The sequence below is a fragment of the Pteropus medius genome, unplaced genomic scaffold (assembly GCF_902729225.1).
Source record: "Pteropus medius unplaced genomic scaffold, Ma_sr-lr_union100, whole genome shotgun sequence".
NCBI classification, from domain to species: domain Eukaryota; kingdom Metazoa; phylum Chordata; class Mammalia; order Chiroptera; family Pteropodidae; genus Pteropus; species Pteropus medius.
This window is the reverse complement of record NW_024355206.1, coordinates 5,324,598-5,350,975: the sequence shown is the minus strand read 5'-3', so window position 1 is coordinate 5,350,975 and position 26,378 is coordinate 5,324,598. Positions and strand designations below refer to the sequence as shown.

The following is a 26,378-nucleotide window of genomic DNA, read 5'->3' as shown; positions in this document are numbered from 1 at the left end:
TTACAGGAACGAAAACACCCATTCCCTACGTCAGCAATTGCAGACATTTTTTTCCGTTGCTAAATGAATTCTGCTCTGAGACATTAATACCCCTGAACATGTCTGAAAGTGTAGCATCTGAGTCCTATCGGCAATGCCAAGCTCGCTTTTCTAAGATATCAGGTTTTCAGCTCTGGATTTTACAAGATATATTTACACGCTTATTATATTATTTCGATGACTCTAAAAGCTTTTGTTTGAAGCTCAGTAATATGTTTTGGGTCTGGAAAATGTTATGCAGGAAAGATACTGAAGAGGAGATTGTTTCCAATTATTTGAATAACCACCGAATTTGTTGAGGCATGAGAACGAAGGATTTTTTTGAATTCCTCCTGAGATCATCGGCTGCGAATAAGCTTGAGACTGAGCAGACCAGTCTCAAGCTTATCTGCTTGAGATTTCCGTCAGGGTCACGTGATACTCCGCTACTCATTTAGACGGTCATGAGCTCAGTGCTTTTATACCAACCATCCTAATGGCCACCTCTGTCACCATCGTTAACGTAATTTTAACTTCGTTCAGGCTAGAAGCTTTAGAATGGCTTTTGAAATTATTTCTTGAGAACTAACCCAATTCGTGCAGAGAATTTGTCTATTAACTGCATGGCAGACACACTATGTGTGCTCTTTAATCACAAAAAAATTCTAATAACGCCTCCCCCGTTCTAAAAAGCATACGACTCTAATAAACAAACCTTCATGGTGGCCAATTCCACATCCAGAATTTAACTGGGTCTTGCATTGATAGCAGGTGGCTGCGGCCGAGGGAAGTGGCTGACCAAGGCCCAGAGACACAGGGACTCTCAAAGCTCCTGAGACCCAGGCTGAGTGCCGAGCAGGACGCACGCTGCAAACGACCCCACGGTTCCAGCCGTGTCGCAGGAAGAATGAGATCCGGTGAGTGGTCTCTCTCGTGAGGTTAAAAAAGGAAGACAAACTGTCGTCACTAATTATGATAGGGTCTTATTAAATTTCTATCTTGCTAATCTAGAAACTGTGATAAGGCAGACTTGGCACATGTGATTGGGGATAAAAATGTATGATTAAATGTTGTCACCTGGAAATTGTATGCTGTGGTGCATGGCTGGATGACACAGGGCTACCTGTGATGCAAATTTACTGTGCTTCAATTCTGTGCAACTATTTTTAACTCCGTGAGCCATCTGTAGATTGCTGCTGAGGAAGAGGGCCTGTGTTTAACCGTAGGATACACAATCCTGTAAACAAAATTAATTTCCCTTGGGACTTCTGAAAGCATCCTAAATGCATTATCATTTTTCTGTATAAAGGAAGCTTAGTAAGAAAATAATTATGGAATGGACTTCAAATGATCTCCAAATTGCCATGAAATAGAAGGCCGCCAACAGAGATGCAGGAGGAAGAAGCGAACGGTTTTGTTTGCTAAAATCTAGGGTCGACTTATTCGGAAGGTTGCATTGACCCTTTCCTGTTCCTTATCAGCTTATAGCAGAAATCCTTTGTCGCCTTCATTTAAAAATTTCTATTCCTCTCCTACTGTCCATGGTCCTTCTGCCCTGTCCCCTCCCTCCTCTCCAGCTTAACCACCAGGCCAGGGTAGAACCCTCGAGCCTGGCCGTTCTGGGATGTGCTGACTGGGCCAGGGCAGGGAAGAGGAGTGAGCAAGTGAAGTGGCTCATTCATTCACGTGTCCTCATGGAGCACTCACGGACCGCCTGGGTTACGCCCGGTCCCGTCTACTTCCTTAGGGATGAAATCACACACACACACACACACACGCATGCACGCACGCACGCACGCACGCACTCACACTCCTCTCCTTTAAGCAGCCTGACGCTTGGCGGGGCGGCTGGTGCACCAAGCAGGAATGACAGACGGGGCAGTGAGGGAACTGCTGGCCTTACTGCGGCACCCCCAGCTGTCCTCACCTCCCTGGTCCCCCACCGCCCCCCACCCCCAGTCTCTCCTCCTGACTCCAGCACGGCTGCCTGTCTCCTGAACACCGTCTCACTGCCCTCCCCTCCACCTCCGGGCTGAGTGGGGTTAGGGCTGTTTACGCAGGCACTGCACAATGTGCACGACGCCTGGCCCCAAGTCCCACAATCCCACACCACGGTCCAGCTCCAGGCCCGCGTCCTGGCTTTTCCCAGCAGGTCGGCAGCCCTCACAGAAGCAGATCTCCCAGGCCAAGGTCAGGCCTTCTTTTTCTAGCTCTGCTTTAAAAACGATACAAGCACCTGCTGGCTGCACCACATCAGCGCCTGGAGACATCAAAGGTTTTATCAGACCCCTTTCCTCTTGGTCAGCAGAGCGGGGAGCAGAGCAGGCAAGAGGGGCGGGAGCAGCACTGTCTCCCGGGGATGAGCCAGGGCCCAGCTCCCTTCATGTCCAGGTCACTCGCACCATGTCCCCTACCCTGGCTGTGCTCCCCACACCCTCCCCGGTCCCCCCTGGGTGAGCAGGAGCCCTGACGGATGCCCATCCATCCAGCTCTCCCCAGCCACACTCCTGACCACGGCTCAGGGGTCCATGCCTCTGCGTGGCCACGCCCCTCTGAGCACCAAGCTCACGGTGTCCCCACCGCTCCCCACCCTTCGCTGTCTCCCTGTCGCCTCATGCTGCAGAGTACGGTGCCCCGATAACCCTCACGCTCTTCCCCCAGCAGGTGTCCCCAACCCCACAGACCACCTCTGGGGGACTTCTGGTCCCTGCACCTAGCCGGCCACACGCTGTGCCAACCCTGCCTTCTGAGAGCCCAAGGCCCCCGTCACTCCGTCCCCCACACCGCCAGGGCCCCGCCACCACAGCTCTCAGCTGGACGGCGCGACAGCCCCTCCCCTCCCCTGCCCTCTCGCACTCAGCACCGAACAGAGTGAGAGAAGGCGCTGGCTATCGCCGCCCGAACCGCCAGGATACTGGTCGCCGCAGACGCTTCACATGGGGACTTGGTGCGGCTACCTCCGCTTCAGCGCTTTCCCCGCCCACCTGGCTCCCCTCGCCACCTTTCCTCGGCTTCTGACCGGGCTGCGGTCACCTTGCGAAGCAGCTCGGGCCATGCTGGTCCGTGGCCTGAGGCACGGCCCCCTGTCCCCACGTCCACCAATGACGTTTTGCTGGAGCCACGCCGCCCCTCTGCCCGTGGCTGCCGCTATCAGGCTGCGCTCGAGCCGCGTGGCTGAGACAGAGGCGGCGTGGCCCGCGGAGCCTCACGCTCTCACTGTTTGGCCTTTCCAGAAAAAGGTTCTGATCCTGAAGTGAGGTCTCACTGAGGAGAGAACATCACCCTCTGCGCCTTAGTCCCCGTGTGAGACGAGGCGGGGGGCTGCGCCGTCTGTCGGGGGCCCACGCAGCCGGCCTCTCCCTCCCCACCCTCCCCACTTAGGTCGCCGGATAAAGATCATCATAAAAGATCAACTGCTTTTCTACATACAAGCAATGACCAAGAGGAGTTTGAAATTAAAAAAATAATACTATTTACAATAACACCAAAAAAGGTAAATAATTAGGTATAAATCTGTCAAGATAAGTACATGATCTATATGTGAAAAACTGCAAAACCAATGAAAAGAATAAAAGATCTAAATACATGGGACAAATATGACACATTCATAGATTGGAAGGCTCAATATTATCAAGATGTCAATGCTCACCACACTGATCTACTGATTAACAACATCTCAATCTAAATTTCAGGAAGCTATTTTGTATATGTCAATAAACGCATTCGAGAGTTTACAGAGAAAGGCAAAAGACGTGGAATAACCAACACAAAACAATAGTGAAGAACAAAACTGGTGGACGCACACTACCCAGTTCCAAGACCGACTCTGATGCTATTGCCATCAGGAGAGCCGATGGCATGGGTGAAGAACAGACATACGGATCAGTGGGCAGAACCGACTCAGAAATAAACCCGCACGACACAGTCGACCGATGTTTGACAAAGGAGCACACGTACATCTTTGCTCTATCATTGAGAAGGGCCAAGAACCAACCACAGCCCAGTCTCGGCGAACAAGCCTTGTACCCAGATCTGAGTTTCTGATACCATTCATCAAGAAAGAACCAGCGATCCTTGGGAGAAATGGGTGATCCTGTGACCGGGGCGAGAAACTCCTAAGATGAGCCTGGGACATCTTACGGTGCCAGAAAACAAAGGACACGCCCTGTGGGAGGCCGGAGCCAACTGGGAGAGCTCTGGTGGCCAAAGCGGGAATCGTCTCAGCCACAAACGAAGTAGCATTGGATCAAAACACAGAATATAAAATAAATGTCTCCGAGTCCATAGCAATAGAAATAAATGGCTGAACAGGTAAATAATTGGAAGAGCAGAGACAAAGCTCCAATGCGGAAGAATTCTAAATACTGCGTGGCGGTGCCTCCTCTTCAAAGGGCTCCCCGCATTCGCTAAGTGTGGACTGCACGGTCACTTCCTTTAGCAGAAGAGGGTGTGAGGAAAGGGAGAGGAACTCTGTGGCGGAGAAACCCGACAGACGCTGCTCGGCCAGGTGGTCAAGGTCGACGTGGACAGGGAGGACTTCTGCTGGCAGCACACGCCCTTGGGATGATACGATGGGAAGGACACCCTACCTCTGTGCTCTCTCCCCCCCAAACTCATAACCCCGTCTACTCACGAGAAAAACACTAGACAAGTGCTAATGGGGGGACGTTCTACCACAGACCTGATCAGCACCCTCCGAACTGTCAAGGTCAACAACGAGGCAAGTCTGACGAGCCGGCACAGCCGAAAGGGCTCCCCAGAGACATGACGACGGGCTGGAATGCAGGACACGCGGGTGGGTCCTTGAGCACAGAAAAGAAAGCTAAGGAGACACAAATAAAGTGTGGATTCTAATCAGTGATAACGGGTTCGTTAATTGTGAAAATGTCCGTTCTTATGCAAGATATTAATAACAGGAGAGCCTGGCTGTGGACACGCGGAGGCTGTGCATTACTGCCACAATTTTTTAAAAACCCAAAACTATTACAAAATTCAAGGTGACTTAGGAGATACAGAAGCGTCAAGCGCAGGAGAAAAAGCCACTCTCAGCCGCCTTTGCGAGTGTCATCTCCTCCTCGAATGCGATTTTTCCACGCGAACCGCCTTCCCTCTCACGCCATGGGATAATAAGGACAAAGCCAGCATTTACCGAGCACCTCCTGCGTGCTAAGTACAGCTGTTAACCGTGACGCCCCGTCTCCATGGCAGCCTCATCAATGCTGACTCTGACGGGCCCTCCTGCGAGTCCTTCGAGGCGAACTTCCTGGCTCTTCTCGACCCCAACGGCCAGCCTAAGCCTTGCAGTATCGTTCTCATATATCTGGCCTCTGTTCTTTCCTGCGGCTTAATGATCTTCCTACGAACTGTGCAGGAAATGAAGCAGACGCAACACCAGTGTCCAGTCGCCCCGATGCGGATGGACAGCGGCAAGGCCAGCCGAGTGGCTCTGCAAGGCAGCCCTCAGGGCCCGCCGCTCAGGCAGGCGGCCGTCAGTCATAGCCCGGCCTTGCTCCAGCGAGCTCCTTGGCTCCTGGAGGGCAGGGGTCATGAGAAAGCCTCTCCAGATGAACGGAACGAGGCTACACAAACCAGCTCCTTTTTGAGCAGGACCCATCCATCTGTATTAGAATTCTGCCTCTCTGGCTGACCCTTCGTCATAACCTTCCTCGTCTCCGTGCCCCAGGAGACCCAGTGTCCAGCCCGGGCTGGTCCCTTTAGACGGCAGCGTCATGAGCTGGCAAACGGGAGGGCTGGCTGCACAGGCCAGAGATTTATCCCCGCAAGAAGCTGAGTGGCTGCATGGTGTGGAACAGAACAGAGCTCTGGCAGGGACTCACTCCTCCCCGGGGAGGAGCTGAAAAAAAGCACTAACTCCTCTGTCCTTCTGCTTGGTGTTTAATGCAATGAGGACAGAAGCAATGTCCTTCTCTGACCTGGACCTGGACGAAATGCGAGCGGGGAATGGACCCTGCCCGTCGTTTTCAGCTTGGACACAACAGGAACAGAGAAAAGAACATCTCGTCTGGGCTGAGTAGACCCAAAGAAGTGTTCGCTGTGTCTGGATGGCAAGGTCGCCACGTGGGGACGAGGGTCCCCCAGCAGGAGCCACACAGGACCCTGGTAGATGACGGCTCTGAGAGAGTCTGAGGGTTCCAATCCCTTGAACCAGAGGCAGAGGGGGCCCTCCCCACTCTGCCCGTTCACAAAAGAGACTGTCCTGCGTGAACCCCATGCCCACTCCTGGACCCACTGATGGCCACACGCTGCAACGTTACACCTCTCACCCCTCCGTCTTCTGGTTCTACAGGACAAGACTCATGTCTCATTGTCTGGCCTTGCCGGAGAACGTGCCCATGGTGAAATGAGGTGATCCCAGGGTGGGCGTGGGGGTGGTGGTGGTGTGTGATGCACACGGCCTCATTTCGTTTCCAGACTCTGAGACTCAGTGACAATAAGTGACTGGAGCAAGGCCACTCTGAGAAGACAACTCCTGTCATCTTGGGCTTGGAGAGACTGGCTTCAGAATGCCGGAGCTAGAACTGTCCGCTTCGCTTTCAGAGTCCCTGACTGGAAAAAGCCTTTCTCTGTGATCATCAGCTGATCCCAGATCCTGCCTGACTCCGTGGGTGGCGCAGGCTGGAGAGACACCTGCAGATGCAATGACAGCTGAAGAAACTACCTTCAAGGCCAGAAAAAGCAGCAACGGTGCCATTGCCGACAACCCCCTCTCATCCGGGGGGCCGGGAGACGGGTCCAGGAGGTGTTGAGCCATCTTGTTAAAGAGACTGAATGGAACCACCACCTTCATCCCATTTGAATTCCTCCAAATCCAGTTGAAATCCCTGAACCAGTCTGCCCTACCGCCTCCTCTGCCATGTGGCCCCGCCCGCGGGCAGTTTGTGTCTCAGCCGTTTATTCTTCAAGGTCAGCAGGAGAATCCCTCCCTCTTGCCTGCTGAGACCGGATTCAGCGGCCTCTCTGGCACTCAGGTTTATCATCTCACAGACGGGGCCTGCGGCTGGACGAGAAACGAACGAAGGCGTTTCATTCTGAGACCGTGAGTACAGAAATTCCGGGAGCTGGAATGTTTTTCAGGACTAGGATAAAGTCTCCATCTTGTGGCTAACTCCAGTTCTGCAGTCACCCTAGTGAACATCAAGCCACCCATAAGTCACCTTAAGGGAACAGCCTGGAGGTCAATGCTGTCCGCGAGGCACGTAAACACACCCTTAACTGACGTGCAGCAGGACAGGGCTCACGCGGCCACCTGGACGGGGGTTCCGACTTGTCCAGTGAACCGTGCAGAGATATCTGTTCGTTCTTTTACTCAAGACGGGGCCTCCGTGTGCTGGTTACGGAGGGTACCAGGGTGAGCGAGACACGGCCCCGCCCCTGACAAGTTCATGGTCTGGAGGGCAGACGAGGAGACAGGAAGTGTGCGCGACGGACCTTACGCAGCAACACACGGGAGAGCATTCTAGAAGAGGCCTCTGAGAGGCTGATCCGGGGAAGGAGCGAGCAGAGCACGGAGGGCGGAGACAGAGTGGCTGATCATCACGCACGAGGTCAGAGTGGGGAGAACGTGAGAAAAGGGGCAGAACCGAAGCCTACGCTGGAAGTTAGGGCGAGGCAGATGCCCAGGGAGGGGGTGGCCAGTCCCACAGGGCGCACAGTGTGGAGACCTGACATCGAAGCGCAAGCTGCACTGTGGAAAGGCTGCACCGATTCACCTCTCGGGAAGTGCTTTTTGAGTGAGCATTTACCTCCCAAACACTGGACAGCTGTTTTAATCCTGGATGATTGGTTAGGTGAAAAAAAAAACCACCACAGTGTGCTTCATCCTGGCATGTGTTTGTCTGGTAGGTAAACTGGACATGTAATCTCTTATACATTCATCAGCCAATTGCGTTTGATTTCATACTTCCTTTTCTTATTGGAACGACTGTCGCTTTACTCACTTTTACTTGGTGAGCTCTTTTTGGCAGATATGAGCATTAACGCTTGGCTGTCCAGTCTCTCTCCACACCGTGACTTACTTCAGTCAACAAAGAGAACCGCCCATCCCCCCCACCCCCTACTCACGCCGTCATTCCCCTCCTCACCCAGAGCCTCATGACAAGGTTCTAGATTTTTTTTTTTTTTTTTGTGCTGCAGAATAAAAAATTACATAGAAGAGGCTTAGTCTTGGACCCTAGAGAAACAGAAAGAAGGATTTAAACAAGGAACTGGGGCATAAACATGACGGACAGAGTGAACTCTGAGACGGACTGTGCAGACTCACTTGCCTGCCCAGTGTGCACACCACCTCGATGCTCACCATGCCACGGCTCCTTCTCAGAAAGAGGCACGTGTGTTTGCCCCTTGCCCGCCCCATGCACTATCGTCTTAGTCTGCTCGGGCTGCTATGCCACGATCGCATAGACAGGGTGACTAACGGGGCGACCTTGGCCGGGAGCCAAGGTCAAAGTGCCGGCAGGTGTCTGGTGGGGACACGCCCCCTGGTTTGTATACAGACATCTGGCTGCGCTCTCAATGGCAGAGCTCTGGTCTCTTACTCCTATTAGGGCACTAACCTCACAGGGGCTCTATCTGCCCTAGTGACCTCAGCTAAAGCTAATCACCTCCTATCACGCCAGGGATGGTTTTACGCTTCCCCTTTAAGTTACTTATTATCCAGCTGACCGCACCCAAGTTTAACTTTGTTACCACCTCGTTTCTGAGCCCACACATTGTGAGGTTACACGCTCGCCTGGATATTCCCGTCTGGTAAAAAGATAATTCAAAAGTGACTTTTTTTTTTCACATCTATTAGCAAATTCGTCCCAGCATTCCTTGGACTTGGCCCCTCAGTCTTCACCCCCTGAATTGTTCTTTGAACCAGTTTTCCCATCCTGCTGGTCCCTCGTTAACTGAGCTGAGGAAAACATTTGGCACATGTGCAGAGTGTGTGTGTGTGTGTGTGTGTGTGTGTGTGTGTGTGTGTCATGTAAGCACTGTTATCTGACAGTGCGGACAGCGGTCATTGTGGTTTAAGGGTGCACTGCAGAGCAGAATCTGCCTGGACGCCATCGGCCACAAACCTTAGGCCCAGGGGCTCCTGCCTTAACGTCATGGTCCTGAACACGGACACCTGTCACTGCGAGGGGGCAGCACCAGGCTCCCTGCACACGTCTGGCAGCAAGATGGCAATGCCTGGGAGGGACAGGGCACGGCTAACACACCCAAGGGAAGAACTGGAATTCAGAAAGGCCACGGAACACTGGAACGCTGGGTTGAAATAAACCACGTGCAACCTGAATCAGACAAATGGTAGTTGACGGTTCATGGTATCGAGTGCTAAATACATGAATCGCTTGGCTCTGCAGCCCCGCATATAAAAATCTATCCTGTGAATAATCAAAACCGTGAAAAGCGAATTTTGCAGAAAAATGTTAAATGCAACGTAAGGAACAATGAATAATAGGAAGCCATCGGCACGGCAACAAACATGAGGATGATTAAGTCGGAATGCATCTAATTCATGGATTTTTTCCTCTAGCAAATTAAAAAGAACATTTACTGTGAAATATAGCATATGATAGAAAAGTGCGCGGCACACAAATGTGCGACTTACTGAAGTATCAAAAAAAAGAAGCAGACAGGTCACCAGCACCCACACCACACACGGAGGCACCGTTCTCGTCACGTGTTCCCTCCAAACCCAAACACAGGGACCAGGCGAGTCTCCGACAAGATCTGACCACACGCAAGATTCGGCATTCGTCCCGAGCCACAGGACTCTCACGGGGAAGGAGTGACAGGGACTCCAGGGCGGGCGGGCGGCCTCCCGGGTGCTCCGCAGGCTTCGAGAGGAGGGACCCCACCGTCCTCTTCTGTGGGGCTCCTGCCAGGAGAGATAAGTCACTCGGGAACAAGTAAAGGGACTAGTTCAGGAAGAGCTGGGTCTTCCTTGGATTCAGGTCACCGGGTCTGACGTCTGCACATTTGTCTGAATCTGAATCTCCTCATCGGCAAGAAAACAGGGAGAGTGAGGCCCACCACACGGCTTGTGGCCAGGATTAAATGAGACGGTGCGTGTGAAGGAACCGACAGCTATTCCGACAGAAGGGCTTATTATCACGACCTAGAAAACATCCATGAATCTGGGTCCCAAGACAATGCTGCCGCCAGGAGGCCTGTGGTTTTGTCATTCTTGGTGCAGACCTCACAAGATTCAGATTTAATTGGCCTTGGGCGTGTGTGTCCTGAGCATCTGGGGTTTTTGAAAAGCTCGCCAGGTGATCTATCAGGTAAGCTAGCTACTCGGGGTAGCTTCATCCTGTGAAGAACAGTTAAAAGAGAAGAAGACTTCAAAATCATGTTTTTTAGATCTCTATTTATTTCCATGGCTGCAATCGACAGCTTGGGTTTTGCTTCCAGAAAGCTTAAAAAAAGAAACGAAATCAACGAATGTGTGAAAACAGTTCTTGAAATAACTCTTAGAGATGCCTGAATCGACTTGAGGGAGAATTAGAGACAAAAAGACCAGCATGATTCTTTCGCTGTTCTGGATTTTTTTGTGTGCTGAGAATGAAACGATCACCTAACCTAGATATGGCTATTTTTATTCTCTCTTCAGGAGTCTGTCTCCTGTAGCAATTTCTCCCAGAGTTGTAAAATGCTTCAGCAGTAACGAACATCTGAACGTGTTCAGACGATGCGAAAGAGAGCCATGTTTGTGGCGCTGACCGAACACAACGCGTGTTCTACTCTCAGACAGAACTCGTAACAGCTGTCTCGATTCCTTTCATTTTAAATTTCTGTCATCTTTTAATTGTCTTGTTAAAATGCTGCAATTCTTTTGCTTAAAAAGTAAAAAAAATAAAAAAAAAACAACTTCGTATTCAACCTCCCTATTCTCTCCTCCATTTCCCCCTCCCACCAAATTTTAACTGGGAATACGACTAGAGTTGCAATAAACCAGTAAGATTCTCTTAAAGGAAGAACAGGAATTGATTAAAGATACTGAATTTCCCCATATACGAATATGACACGTGCTCCGATAGCCATATCAAAATCTTTCCCTCTTTTTTTTCCTGAATCTTTATCTTTCGGTAAAAGGCTCAAACATTTTTGTCCCTAAATCTGTTATGATTCTTAAATTCTATGAAGTTTTGTCTTCTACATATATGCTTTAATCCGTTTACGCTTGCTCTCGTGGGCTGGGTCCAAGCACTCTGACTGCAGTGCCACAGAATGAGCCAAGGCCGTGGCAATGACTCTGGGGAATGACTCTCAAGGGGACTCTTTCTCTGCAAAGTTCGACGGCTGGAGAGATGGCTTGCAAGCCCAGCGGGACTGTGCCTGCACCACGGAGGAGGTGCAGCACAGAACCAGGGGGGAGGAAGGTGGCCCCAAGAAGGTGCTGCTGGGAGATGGACTGGGGTAAGTGTAGCTGATGTATCAGCTGGGATGATTTCCCCTGCAAAGAACAGGCTGCCCCCACCCCCAAAACGGCCAAATGCATCTTCATCAGCTACTCTGGAGGCAGTGTATCTTTCACGGAAGGCCTCCACTCTGGAAGGCCAGAAGCTTTGGCTTATTTCTTACTGGACATAAAAGGACATGAGGCCACCTCCACACCAGTTACTGGGAAACGGGAGTGAGATTTCCATAAGGGGGTTAGAGACGGGTCCTAAATCCTTTCCTGGGCCTAAGCAAGGTGTTACCTGACGTCTAAGAAGTTCAGTGTCCTGTAACCAGGGAAGGAAGGTCCCCGCCTGTCAAGTGGGACAACCACGGTGTTCGCTCAAACGGATGAGCGAATCTTAATAGGAAAAAGAGCTCCTTCAAACCGGTAAGTGAAAAAGCCCAATAGAAAACTGGGTGAAGAAGATAAATAGGCATTTCCAACAAGAGAGAGTTTTAATAGTCAGTAAGGCAGACGAGAGTCTCGACTTCACCAGTAAGCTGCTACAAAATCAAATAATAAAAATTAAAAAAAAACAAAAAAAACCCTGTAATACAAAATGGGACAAAATGGGAAAATTGCTACAGCATTCCTGGAAAACAACTTTATGAAAATTTAAAAGTACCTTTAACTTCTGACCTAATAATCCAATTTTGGGGACCCACAGTACCAGCAGACAAGGGTATGAGAATGAGAATGTCTATGGAAAAGTTGTTTATAGCAGCCAGATAAAACACTGACATCACCTAACGTCTCACGCAGAGGACGACAGAGTAAATTGCGGTACCGACTAATAGAAAGGGTAGGTCAGATCTACAGACGGGAAGGAATCAGGAGGTAAGGAAAAAAAAAAAAGATGTAAACAAATTAAGAAAACCCTCAAAAAAGTGCACAAGAACATATGTCACTGATGCTCTTTATAAAGGGAAAATTCTGGAACAAAGGTGCAAATGCCCAGGAAGTACTCAGTGACCTCGAAGGTGCAAACACGCTGCAACCCCAGAATCCCACACCGACGGACATGGACTCAAGGAGGTCCATGCACAGGTGTTCACCGCAACAGTCCCTAACGGCAAAGTTCAGAAACAGCCTCGGTGCCCGACAACAATCGAATGGATAAGTCGCTTCGTAGCATAATGTATGAACGTATTGTAGTTTTGTAGGAATATTATAATACAGTAAAAACGAATACATTAAAATCTCCATGAGAACATATATTCGCTGTGAAAGCACGTTGAACAATCAAAAGCAGCAGCAGAATATGCACAGGGTGATAGCTTATGTGAAACTTAAAATCAGGGAAACAAATTACGTAATGTTGATTTCTACAGAGAAAAACTTAGATGACAAGGAAACGTGCTAACTTCAAGGCGAGGGTTACTGCTGGGGAGGAAGAGTGGGCTGGACCATGGATTAAGGCTCCACCTCCGTCAGTAATGCTTTGCTTCTTTAAAAAGACGGAAAAGTGCTGACATGTGTTGAATCTGGCTACAGATACATGAGAATTCACAATACTATTCTCTGTATCTTTTGAATGTTTGAAATGTTTTAATAAAAATATTTTTTAAAGAGTGAGTTTAGATTCATTTGGTTTGTTGATTATAACCCATGAGATTTGTTCCTTTCGCCCAATTTTTTTTTTGCGATCTTAACTATTTTCTACATCTTTGTGTGCATTTAATTTCAACAACCCTATCAAGTAGATCCATTTATGATGCTCTTTTCTTTTTCTGATGCAATAAAATAACTGACCAACAGTTAGCAAGCATTTGTAACTTAAACCTAAGTTTGTCTGACACCAAGTCCTGTGTGCTTGACCACTAAGCTACGGGATGAGCAAGCTACGTAAATGAATTTTGGAAGGACACGAACATTCAGTCTACAGCACTCCCTGTCTTTGACGGCGTCACTAACCACACATCACCTTAAGACTGAAATGGAATACTGACCCTAAACCCATTCTCGGGCATCTCTCACACCCAATAAGACTTGGCCACTCCTCTTCTCGAATTCCTATTGCCCATAACTTAGTTCGGGATCCCATGATCTCGCCTACCTCTGTCAGAGGTGTACTTTAAAAAATGCAGATCTCACCACCGAAAGCTTTTGGAGGTTTGGCTAGTTCTCCGAGGACTGGAGAATTAAGTGAGGTATTATCATCTACACATGTATATGCATTAAGGCAAAAATGAGTCCTATAAAATTTGAGAATTTTCTATTTATTCATATATTCATTTTTGCCCAAGTAGCTTTAGGGTTATCAATGTTTATACCAAATAAAAGGAGAGATGAATGAAGTAGAAATGAAACATACAATAGGGAGAATGAACAGAGCCAAGAATTAGCTCTATGACAGATGAAGTCTTAAATGTGGAAGACAAAGCTATTAAGCTTTTAGAGGAAAATACAGAATATGCTCATGGCTCTGGTGTTTGGGGGGAATCGTAAGCAAGATACAAAGCACACTCCAGAGTAAGACTGAAAAATTTCACTGCTTAACAAAAGGCCCATAAATAAAAAGACAGTGTATAATATCCAGGACATAAAAATAATTTTAACCAATTGGAAAATAGAAAATGGCTCAGCAGAAAAATAGGCAAAGCCTTGAACATGCATCGTATAGAAGAAGAAATGAACAGACAATAAATATCATGAAAAGATGCCCAATAATCTTTGTAATTCAGAAAAGGCCAAGCGCAACTACAATGAAATCTTATTTTATACACATCACATTGGCAAAAGTATGTAAATGTGTAAAATCAAATACTGACAAAGACATGGAGAGACAGGAACTCTTACAACCATGCTGGAGGATGTGTAAGTTGGTGTAATAGGAATACAATTTGGCATTCTCTAATAAAGTTCAAAGTGCACGCCCTCTGAGACTTGACATCTGGAAAGAAGGCCTTGCAAATGTGCATCGAGAGACAAGAATAAAAATGTTCATAACTTAGTAAAGAAAAAAAAAAACCTGAGGAAGATCTAAATATACACTTATGAATAGACTGGATAAATATTTTCTTTAAGATTGCATATGCAAGTGGTAAACAATGGAGAAAAAATTAAGGAATAACGAGCCCCAGATTCCTGGTGTGACTTCCCCTGAAGGGAAAAGGGAGGAGTTGGCAGTCCCCCCTCCTCACATGGGAACAGACAGACACGGGCTTGGGCAGGCAGCACTGGTTCTGACCAGTTGGTACCTGTGTCTGAGTCTATTCTGGTAATTAAATAGGTTTAACGTGCATTCTGGTCTGTGGATACCTGTTGTCTAGTTACTCTTTTCCTGTTACAAATATTTTTGACTATTTGTACTAGTAGAATTCAACGGAATGGGAGAATCTATGTGAGCAGCATGAAGATGCCTCAGGTTTGGTCTTCCACCCTTTCCTATTTTGCACGTAAATAATTGGTGCAAAATCAGTAAATAAAAAAATGAGACAGTATGGTAACACGGAAAAAGAAAGAAACTGAAAGCTTAAGAAAAAAACAGAAATTTAAGAATTTAGAAGTTAAACATAGGGAGGTTAAAGGAACAACAACAACAAAAAATGTAAGTCAGGGCTTTGAAAGGTAAAATTGAAAGTTTAAAACATGAACGACCGATGGAAAAATTAAAATAATCCTAACAGAAACAACCACCACCTCAGAACTTGCAGTGGTCTAATTATGTCAAAATTAAACTATAAAAGGGTAAATAATAAAAATTAAAAGATAAATAATTAAAAGGAAACAAAGCAGATTAAGGGACAATACGAAAGCTAGACACTCACTCATTATTTAACGAATACTAATTTGGAAGTTTTTGTGTGCCAGGAAAAGTGCTCACTTCTAGAAATTAAATCTCAGACATTAAAGGACATCAAAATTATGTCAGTGCTAAATTATTAAAGGATAAAGAATGAAAAGCATAAAATACTTAAGGGACAAATAGACACAAACTTTAAATGATTGTGAAGAAAGAATTACAAAATCCAGAAAGCCTCAAAGATTGAAACGAGATAAAGCAAATTAAGACACTTTAAAAGAAATGTGTCAGTCCAGCATTAGTAAACCAGAACCCTTAGTGCCGAGCAGCCCAGGCTGGTATCAACTACCGGTGCTGCGCCCCTGAGCCCGCTGCTCGTCTGCACCCCACTCTCCTCATCCGCGGAAAGGGAATAACCGTGGTTTTCCCATCTGGGGGTGTGGAGACCAAATGAGGCCACCAACGTAAAGCACCACACAGTGCCTGGCCGAGGGCAGCCCTCAGCCAGAGTTAACTGCCCCTAACTAACATAAGCCAAATTAGGACGAATTTTGGAAACCACAGGACTGAGAAAAGAAGGTGCTTGCCGGGCAGGGGGGAGGGAGGGGCGGCAAAGAGCTGACCCCAGCAAGAGGGTCACGCCTCCGACCTCTTGCTCTTCTTGCCCTTTGTTTTTCCCAGGTTTGGGCCCTAGTGGCTGCCCCAGATCCTGAAATCCTGACAGGTGGAAATAAGGCCGTCTCAGAGGGCTACGTCCCATGCCATCCCCCACGCCCCCACATGGCAGTCAGCCCTACTGACATCCCCAATTCCACAACCCCTCCAGCTCCCTAGGAATCTCGTAAGTTCGCTTCCGGGCCTGTTCCTGCCAGAGTATGGAAAAGAATGTCAACCTTAACGACCGTACTCAGGGAAGCTCGAGCCACCGCCATCCCTGCCAAGATGTACAGACACACCTGGGAGCTTCCTGCCAAGATGGCGGCGCAGGTAAATTCTGTGCTCGCCTCCTCTCACGACCGCATCAAAATTACACTGAACTGCAGGACAGCCATCACTGGGACGCGCCTGAAGTCTGGCTGAACAGAAGCCCCACAACTGGGGACACACAAAAGAGCCACCTGGAGAATGGCAGGAGGGTGAAGACGCGGAACGGGCCAGTCCCACACCTGCGTGTGGCAGTCGAGCATCGGGAGGGATGTCTCAGCTGGGGAGACCCCCCCGGAGGAGCGAAGGGTCCCAGCTCCACCCCAGGCTCCCCAGCCCTGGGTTCCAGTGCCTGAAAGAGAAGTCCCACAACGTATGGCTGTGAAAGCCAGCGCAAGTGGTGGCTGAGTGAGACAGAGGGCCACTGGAGTCACACGCGTCCCTCAGAAGTTCCTCTTACCGGCTGCGCGCGGACTCACCACTGACAGACACACTCGCTCCAAGCTCCGGCGCTGGAGCAGCAGCTTAAAAGCCGCCAAGGACACATATGGGGGCGGCGGGGGAACTGAGTTGTCTGGCTTCGGGGATGCGGGCTGGAGGGGCAGCTTTCCCCCAGACGGGGGTGACCCAGAGGCCACTGTTCCTTTGGTGAGCCTCCCCCGCTGCCATATTTGGGTCTCCTGCGGCAACGTAACCGGCCGGCCCGCCCACGTGATTCCCTGAGGCCCCGCCCCTCCCACCTGCATCCACCCAAGCTGCTTCCCGTGCTTTTTCCATACAAATGGCCAGTCTTCGCTCACGCAGTTGACTCTCCTGAAAATCTCTCAAAGGCTCACAAAACCAAAACACGCAGCGTCTGGCCTTGGCCTGCCCTGTACCTCTTGCTGGGCAGCCCCCAGCCCGCCACTAGTGGTAGCCGGCCTCGGCTTGTGGCTTGGCCTCTAGAGGCACATCCTAGCCCAGCGTGGGTTGCGGTAATCTGTGCACTGCTCGGTGGCTCATGCCAGGGCACAGGCTGAACTCGGCCTGCACCAAGGTCTCTCGCTGGAGGCCCCAGCCTGCACGCCCGGTGGCCAGCCTTTGCTCTGAGCTGGAGCACAGCCCGGCGCAACGTCTGAGGATGACACACTGAAAAGGCAGCCCGGGCAGGCACCAGAGCCCTGCTGAAGCGAATCTTGCTCCATAGCATCAGCTCCTGCTCAACAGCTCCCCCACTGTAGTCACGGCCAGTCCTCACAACCAACGGGCCTGGGGTCACTCCCTCCCACTGATGTGCAAACAGCAACCGAGGCTCAACTACAACAGGAGGGCGCACGTGACCCACACAATGAACATACGAGGGGCACCCGGCTCAGGTGACCAGGGAGACTGCACCACCGGGCCCCACAGGACACCGACTGCATAAGGCCACTCAGCTAAGACCGGGAGACATAAGAGCCCTACCTAACACACAGAACCAAACACAGGTAGGCAGGAAAACTGCAGAAACAAAGACACGTGTCTCAAATGAAAGAACAGAATAAACCTCCAGAAAAAGAACTAAACATAACGGAGGCAAGCAAGCTGCCACATGCCAAGTTTAAAACCCTGGCTCTGAGGCTGCTGAACGAACTTACGGGAAGAGTTGACGGACGCCCTGAGAACAAAGAGGTAGAAAACCTAAAAAGAACCAGTCGGAAACGAAGACCACAGTAACTGAAACGAAGCATACCGCGGGAGGAATCAACAGGTTAGATGAAGCAGAGGACCGAATCAGAGATTTAGAAGGTCAGGAAGCAGAAAACACCCACTCAGAACAGCAACAAGAAAAGAATCCAAAAAAAAAAAAAAAAAAAAAAATGAGGGTAGTTTAAGGGGCCTCTGGGACAATAACAAGCGCGTCAACGTTCACATCGTGGGGGTACCAGAAGGAGAAGAGAGAGAACAAGAAATTGAAAACCTAGATGAAGAAAGAAATGGAAAACTTCCCTAACCTGGTATAGGAAATAGACATGCAAGCCCAGGAAGCACAGAGAGACCCAAACAGACTCAAAACCAAGACACATCGTAATTAATATGCCAAAGGTTAAAGACAAAGAGAGAATCTTAAACGCAGCAAGAGAAAGGCAGCTGATTGCTCAACAGAAACTTTGCAGTCCAGCAGGGATTGGCACGAAATATTCAAAGTGATGAAAAGCAAGGACCTACGATGAAGGTTACGCTACCCAGCAAAGCCATCGTTGAGAAGTGAAGGACAGATAGAGGGATTCCCAGACAAGAAGCTAAAGGAGTTCATCACCATCAAACCAGGATTACAGGAAATGCTGGAGGGACTTCTTTAAAAAGAAGAAGAAGAAGAAAAAAAAAAAGATTAAAAATATGAATAATAACATGGCAGTAACTACATATCTATTACCAACTACTTTAAATGTAAATGGATTAAATGTTCCAAACAAAATATAGGGTGGCTGAACGGATAAGAAAACAAGACCCTCACATATCCTGCCTGCAAGAGACTCACTTCAGCTCAAAAGACACACACAGACTGAAAGCAAAGGGATAAAAGAAAATATTTTATGAAAATGGAAACAAACAAAAATATGGGATAACAATACTTATATTAGACAAAACACGCTTTAAAACAAGGGCTATAACAAAAGTAAAAAAGGACCCCGTAATCACACTTCTGGTTATTTATCTAAAGAAACTCAAAACATGACTTCAAAGGGACGTGAGAACACATATGCTAATTGTGGCATTATTTACAGCAGTCACGATGTGGAGGCTACATGAGTGTCCACCAATGGACGACTGAATAAAGAAGAGGTGGTGCACACATACAATGACTAACTACTACTCAGTCATAAAAAGAATGAAATCCTGCCACCTGCACCAACATGGATGGACCTAGAGGGTATTGTGCTGAGTGAGTCAATCAGACAGAGAAAGAAAAAGCCATATGATTTCACTCGCATACGAAGTCTATAGAACAAAATACACAAACAAAACAGAGATAAACTCATAGATACAGAGAACATTTTGATGGCTGTCAGATGGGAGGGGGGTTGGGAGGGTGGGTGAAAAAGGGGAGGGGATTAAGAAGCACAAATTAGCAGTTACAAAGTAGTCATGGGGATGTAAAGTATCGCATAAGGAATATAGTCAATAACATAGTAATAACTACGTATGGTGTCAGATGGGTACTAGATTTATCGGGATGATCACTTTGTTATATAAATGTCTAATGTACACCTGAAACTAATATAATATTGTATGCCAACTACAATTAAAAATTAAAAACACTTATTTAAAACTATGCCCCGGGAGGGAGGTTCTGCTGGTGTCCAGCCTGCAAGTCTTACCGCTGTGTCTAGGTGGCCAGGGCACCCAACAGGACCCACTATGGGGCCACTACCTGTCACGCAAAGCACTGCAGACAAACGCAAACCATCGGCCCGGGGGTGGTTTTTCTCCTTTTTTTTTTCCCCCTCCTAAACTTTACTTTCATAATCTCACAGGAAAAGAAAAGGAGCTTTAAGATATGCATAATTCTGGATGGTCTGTACAATGGCATTTGTGTACTGCATGGAAATATGTTAAAAGTGAAGAAAAGACAGGAAATTGGCAAAGGTCTGTATCGAACCACAGAGGAGGAGACTCAGGGCCTGCTAAGTCAGAAAGGAACATCTTAAGTGACCTCACAGTCACGGGAACTGGCAGTGTCAGAGAGTTCCATTTCCTCCTTCAAGCGGGAGCAAAACTTGCCAGTTTGGCAGAAGGAAAGATCCTGAAGTGTGCTCTTAGCTCTCTACACTTTCTTTCGTGTGAAGAAAAGCTTGTAAATTGAAGGAGGCACGAAGGCGAAACGATTCGAGTCTGCTGTCTACTCGGTACTGGAGGAAACCGCGAAGGCATCTGTATGCTCTGGCATTGCACAATTGCACACGAGAATGTCTCTTCCTTTTTTTTTTGGTCAATGTCAAAATTTGCCAGAGAGCAGCTGCGAGCCACACCTAACACCACAGAAATGATCCCAGAGCAGAGATTCTGCACACTCCGACAACCTGGGCTGGGATTTAAAAGGGATCTATTGGATCGGCTGAAAACATGGCCACCTGAAACCGTGCAACCCTCTCACATATCTCTCTTAAAATGACCACAGATAAGGAAAGGTTTGTGTCATTACTCGAATTTTCGGGGACTTGAAAAACTTTCAACAAACTGCAGGGAGATTGAGACGACATGAAGGAGAGAGAACGTGTGAATTTCAAGAGAAGTGACTGAATCCACCTGCGTAAAGCCTCACCCCTCCAAACTTCCACTGAAGTAACCAAAGACATAGCAGGGGCAAATTCGGTCTAAGTATTTCACATGGGAAATGTCACCCGTATGCCGAAAACTGAAGGCAAATTCTACAGGAAACGCACATCGGGACCAGAGTGAAGTGAGCACCAGCCGTACTGTGGCCTCTCGGACCTCGAGTTCACGGCAGCTCAGGCTGCAGATGAGGAAGGCAGTGGCCACTGGAGAGATAAGGCGTGTCTCCCGGCACCTCCGGTCACTGCTCATTCCATCTCACAGAAGGCCCGGACAGCAGGCCCAGAGTGACGCTCGTGACCTGTGGAAGGCGTGTTCACTCGTAGCTGCTTCCTGTCCCGGACTAAGTCGGTGTGTGGGCTTTCTCTCCCACACTGCTCTCAGCCTCACTGGACTTGGTGAAAGGTCAAGGGCTTGGCCCTGGGATGTCGCCAGCAGGTTTAAGGGGCCGTGTGCAGAAAGACACCTGACAGTCCAAGTGCTGGCTGCCAAGGGACTCCATTTGAAGGATAACCATGAAATGCCAGGAGGGGTGAGGGGGGGAGGAGCAAGGTGTGGTGGGGAGAGTGAGGTGTGTGTGTGTGTGTGTGTAAGGTCAGGGCAGAGGAGCGAGAATTGCCCTTCCTGTATCTCCTGTTTTTTCTAAAGTCTTTGTCTAATTTTATTCAATTCTCATCTTTTTGGCCTTTATTCCCCCCCCAAGACACAAATTCCCACAGGTGCAAAGCATCTGTGCATACGATCTTCCCGTGGGGATGTTCGTCACAGGCCTTATTCCACAGCCACTTCTGAACTATCTGGTAGTTGAAATGAGAGGTATTATCAACATGAGTAACAACAGATGTTATAAAGTCATGAAAATGACTTTGTAGAAGATTCAATGACTGGAAAATGGGTCCACAAATATTAAGCAAAGAAATAAAAGCAGATTACGAAACAGTCCCTACAGTAAGACTTGTTTAGAATAACATTACACCTATTCGGTGCTCAATAAATATTCGTTGAATGAGTGAGTGAATGAATAAGTGAATAAATGAAAGAACAGACAAAAATTACAGCTTTAATTCTGACAGTACAGCAAGTAGCACAACTAAAATGCTGGACTTAAAACAAAAAAATCAGCAAAATATTCTTTTCTACAGCATGACATGGCTTACGGCAGAGTAAGGGAGTATTTTTTGCTCCAAAAGCCACACGAAAATAGAATTGCACTGGGAGAAGCATAATGGAGCTGGCTGTGCCCTGGCTGTATCGGGTGGCCTAGAATTTCCAGAACTGCAATGAGGGGGGAAAAAAATTCTCAATCCAAAAGAGGGTAAAGAAAAAAAAAGGAAATCCAACAGAAAGGCGAGACAAAATGACAAAATAAAATGGTAGAAATGAGTACAAGTAGATCGACAAATGGATTCGATTCACCAGTAAAATAAACAAGATTGTTGGTGGTGGTGAGAGAGGCTAAGTCCGACTCTACACAGCCTGCTGAAAACGCAGTGAAACCTAACAGGTTCTGAACAGCTGGAAGTCAAGATGGAAGAACCACACCAGCTAAATACCACATGGGATGTGACCACGTCACTATCAGACAAAACGGACTTCTAAGATACGAGACAGGGCCGCTGTGCATGGCAGACGAGGCTGGACAGGCACAGGGGGCCTGGACCCCCTTTCCTGCTGTGATGGAGCGAGGCAGCCCTGTCTTTCTGGCCCCCTGTCCTGGGGGTGGGGAGCGTGGGGGAGGCCCGAGGAGACCCGGGGAACACCACTCCATCTGGAGGGGATGGAGCCGGACTGAACAGGCTGGTCAGCAGGAGTCAGAAGACCTGAATTCAAACCCTCCAGAGTTGTCTCTGGCCTGACATATACTTATGATGTGGCTTTAGCCAGTTACGATCCCCTGAGCATCAATTTTGTGCTCTGTAAAATGGGGCTAATGCCCTACTTTGAGTTGTGGTGAGGATGGAGACAAGCTATATTAAGCAACTGTCTCGTCATAAGCAGCGAAGGAGCCGTGGCTGGTCACCTATGAAAGAAAGCACTTGGCGAACTGTAAAATGCCAACCGAACACACGGAAAGATAATTAGCGAGTTACTAACAGCGATTACTATTTTGAGTACTGACCTCTAGAGTGACTAGAGTTCCCTAAGGGTACAGAGAACTCTCACTGGGCTGCTACGGCAAACGTCACGGGACCGAGGCTTCCGCTCTCCCACGTTTACTCGTTTAAGTCATTTCCCGACACTGAAGGACGAGCTGAGCTCTGGTTTCTTGCTGGGTGGGAGAGGGAAGAAGACACAGGAAGAGCTGACCAGGCGAGCCAGTGAGATGGGGGAGGCTCAGGACGAGGGTTTGTCTTGGGTGCTACGCCGTGTCAAGTGTGTGATTTAAGAAAAGATGCTCCAGGTCGCTACTCATCAGAGAAATGCAAGTTACAACCACAATGAGATATCACCTGACACCTGTCAGAATGGCCATCATCAATAAATCAAAGAACAACGAGTGTTGGCGAGGATGCGGAGAAAAGGGACCCCTCACGCACTGCTGGTGGGACTGCAAATGGGCACAGCCGCTATGGAAAACAGTCCGCAGTTTTCTCAAAAAATTAAAAATGGATGTACCTTTTGACCCAGCAATTGCACTTCTGGGTATTTACCCATAGAAAACCAAAACAATAATTTGTAAAGACCTATGTACCCCAATACGCATGGCAGCACAATTTACAACAGCCGAGATATGAAAGCACCCTAAATGCCCATCAACAGACGATTGGGTAAAGGAGTTATGGTTCATATATACAATGGAATATTACTCAGCCATTAAGAAAAGTGAAATCCTACCATCTGCAACAACATGGATAGACCTAGAGGTTACTATGCTGAGTGAAATAAGTCAGACAGAGAAAGATAAGTATCATATGGTTTCACTTATATGCGGAATCTAAGGAACGAAAAGAACAAACTAATCAAAAACTGGCTCACAAATATAGAGAACAATCTGGTGATGAACAAAGGGGATGGCGGGGCTGGAGGGCTGCGGAATGGGGTGAAGGGGTAAAGAAGTACAAATCAGTAGTTGATAGATCATCGTCTCTGGGATGGCGCAGGGAATGCAGTCAGCATTGATACAACGGCCCGGGGGAGAGCCAGAGAAGAGAAGGAGCAGTTAGGGGGATCGTTTTATCAGCTATATAGATGTCTAACCAATGCACTGCATACTTTAAAAAAAAGAGAAGACGTTGGAAAAAAAGAAATAAAGAAATTCTATTTAATATTGAAAAAAATAAAAAAGGTGGTGCTTTACGTTGGGCTCTGGCGGGAGGGAGAGGAGAGGGAGGGGCAGACAGCGTATAGTTTCCGCAGAGATGCAGGCCCGGGCCACCGAGGGAGGGGAGGACGGACCTCACCTCCGGCTCAACCTGCTCTGTGTTCCTGCTGCCTCCAGCTGACACACTGGCCCCAGTGGAGGAGAACGTCCTCTGCTTCCAGAAGCACTGGCTGCTGCCACCTGCAGCCTCAGATCAGGAGGACAGGTAAAGGAAAAAAAGTGTTTTTCTCCTGTTCAGTTTTCTTTAAATGTGATAAGAAATACAGGAAAAGGCGGAAGAAAATTATATAAGTAAACTTAGCATTTTTTTCTTGGTTGGGTTTCAGACCACAGTAACAGAATCACCGAGTTTTACACACTGAAGAACAATCATTTTCACAAATGGAATGTTTTAAGTATGTAGTTTCTTTTCCTTGCTATGATTTATTTTTTAGAAGTTGTTTGTGGCTTTTGTAAAAATGATCATCATTGTAAAAAATACATTTCCGTGCATGCAAAGAACAAAGAAAAAACCCACAGCGAAGCCCCCTAATACAATTTGTACCCCAAATAGTCATGTATAAAAACAAGCAAATAAACAAAAAACAAAGGACAGTAGCCTTTTCTAGAGTGTTCGTCTCCCAAGAAACGCGTAGCTTTCTCAAAAGGATTTCATTCACTGTGACCAGAGATGCTGCGAATTACAGGGCAATTACGGTTCTGCTGAACCCTGGGTTTGTCGCTCGGTGCTGACCCTGGCAGGGTCGCTTGTTCTACTCTGGGCTTCAGTTTCCTCCCCGGGAGGGGAGCGGGTTGGACAGGACCCTCTGCCTTCCAGGCCGGGAGGGTGGAGATTCTGCTGTTGCGGCAAACCCCACGAGGGGGCGGCTTCTGCACACTCAAATGCAAGCTCTGCGCCAGCAGCGTGGGGCCCGGGGTGCAGGACTGTTCCCCGGGACGCAGAGTCCACTGTGATGAGGACAACGGAGCAGGCGGTGCCACGGGGAGGAACAGCCGCCCGCGCCGGCCCCGAGCTCCCAGGCCGAGGGGGCACCTCTGACACCAGTGCTGACCGAGGAGTCAGCCTTCCCTGACCTGGTGGCCAGGACGGGAGGAGATTGTGACAGACATGAGAACAGCGCGGTGAGAGGCAAGTGAGGTCAGCGAAGATTCACGTGGATGGAGTGGGAGACGGGAGTGGACGAGAGACAGTCCCCGCTGGCGCCAGACGCATCCAGGTAAGGGATGAGCTTTCCTCAGGTCTCCGGAGCCCTGGGGTGACAGCATCAGGAAGTGTGGGGGCGACCGGCCGCTGTCCCGTGGACTTGCAAATCATCGCATCTTCTTTCCTGGCCAGTTCGGCACCAAAGCATCAAAACACAAAACACATGCAGCACCTATGATCTAACCACTCGAGGAATTTCCCCCGAGCAGATAAACACGCACGTGACAGGTACATGTGAAAAGCTAGTCCTCGCAGAGCTACTTCTAGTAGTCGACAATTCGAAAAAAAAAAATCTACGTGTCCTTCAAAATGGAACTCAAATAATGGAACTCACACCTGTCAGAATGGTACCGGCGATAAGACGAGAAACAAGTGCTGACGAGGCTGTGGAGAGCAGGGACCCCGGGCCCCGCTGCTGGGAATGTGGACTGGTGCAGCCACGATGGAAAAGAGTGTGAAACTTCCTCAAAAACTTCAGAAGAGCGCCACCACGTGACCCAGCAGCCCCTCTTCCGGATGTACACCGGAAATATGGAAAACGTTTCTTCATAAAGATGCGCGCACCCCGATGTCCACTGCGGCATGATTCACGGTGGCCGAGACCTGGAAACACCCTGAGTGCCCGTCGACAGACGACTGGCTAAAGCAGCTGTGGCGCACACACCGTGGAATACTACTCAGCCATGAGGAAGCATGAAACACTGTCGTCTGTGGCAACACGGATGGACCCTGAAAGGTATCGTGCTAAGCGAAATAAGTCAGACGGAAAAGGACAAGCACCACAGGATTTCACTCAGACGTGGGATGTAAAACGGAAAGCAACAAATGAACAACATCAGTCTGGTGGCTGACAGAGGGGGAGGGGCAGGAGGAGGAGGACGAGGGCACTTGGTGACGGAAGGAGACTGGCCCGGGCGCTGAGCACGCAAGGCGCAGTACGGATGACGTGCTCCAGAAACGAACGCCTCAGTCCGACATGTCATTAACCGATGGGACCCCAAAAACTTACTTTTCAAACCATTTAGACAAAAACATAAAATATAGGTGTCTGTCTCCCAATTTAGACAAAAATATAAAATATAGGTGTCTGTCTTCTAAATGTAATTATAGAAATTAACAATTTCTATTATTATGAGGTAAGGAAGGTCTAAGTATGTTACTAAAGTCAGAAATCATAAACAAAACTACTGATGGATGTGTATATCATAAACATTTTAAAAAGCATAAAGTAATTTTTTAAAGCAATTGAATAAGAAATACATTTGCAAAATATACAGCACATGATGATTCAATACGCGTCTACAAATTAATAACAGGAAAATTGCTGCACAGCATAAACAGTCATTTTGCAAATGCAAAATAACTTCTCATACATAAATGAAAATTGTTTTATGAAATGTACAATATTTATTCGATGTTT

The 26,378-nt window shown here is 48.3% G+C and overlaps 1 protein-coding gene across 1 annotated transcript in view; it reads right to left on the bottom strand.

Moving 5' to 3' along the window:
- TMC3 (transmembrane channel like 3) overlaps positions 1–4,798 on the bottom strand; it is a 32,939-nt gene extending 28,141 nt beyond the window's left edge. Inside the window, exon 1 of the mRNA XM_039858270.1 lies at positions 4,700–4,798. The gene's annotated coding sequence lies outside the window, so the exon portion shown is untranslated. The remainder of the gene's footprint in view (positions 1–4,699) is intronic.
- Positions 4,799–26,378: the final 21,580 nt, after the last annotated feature.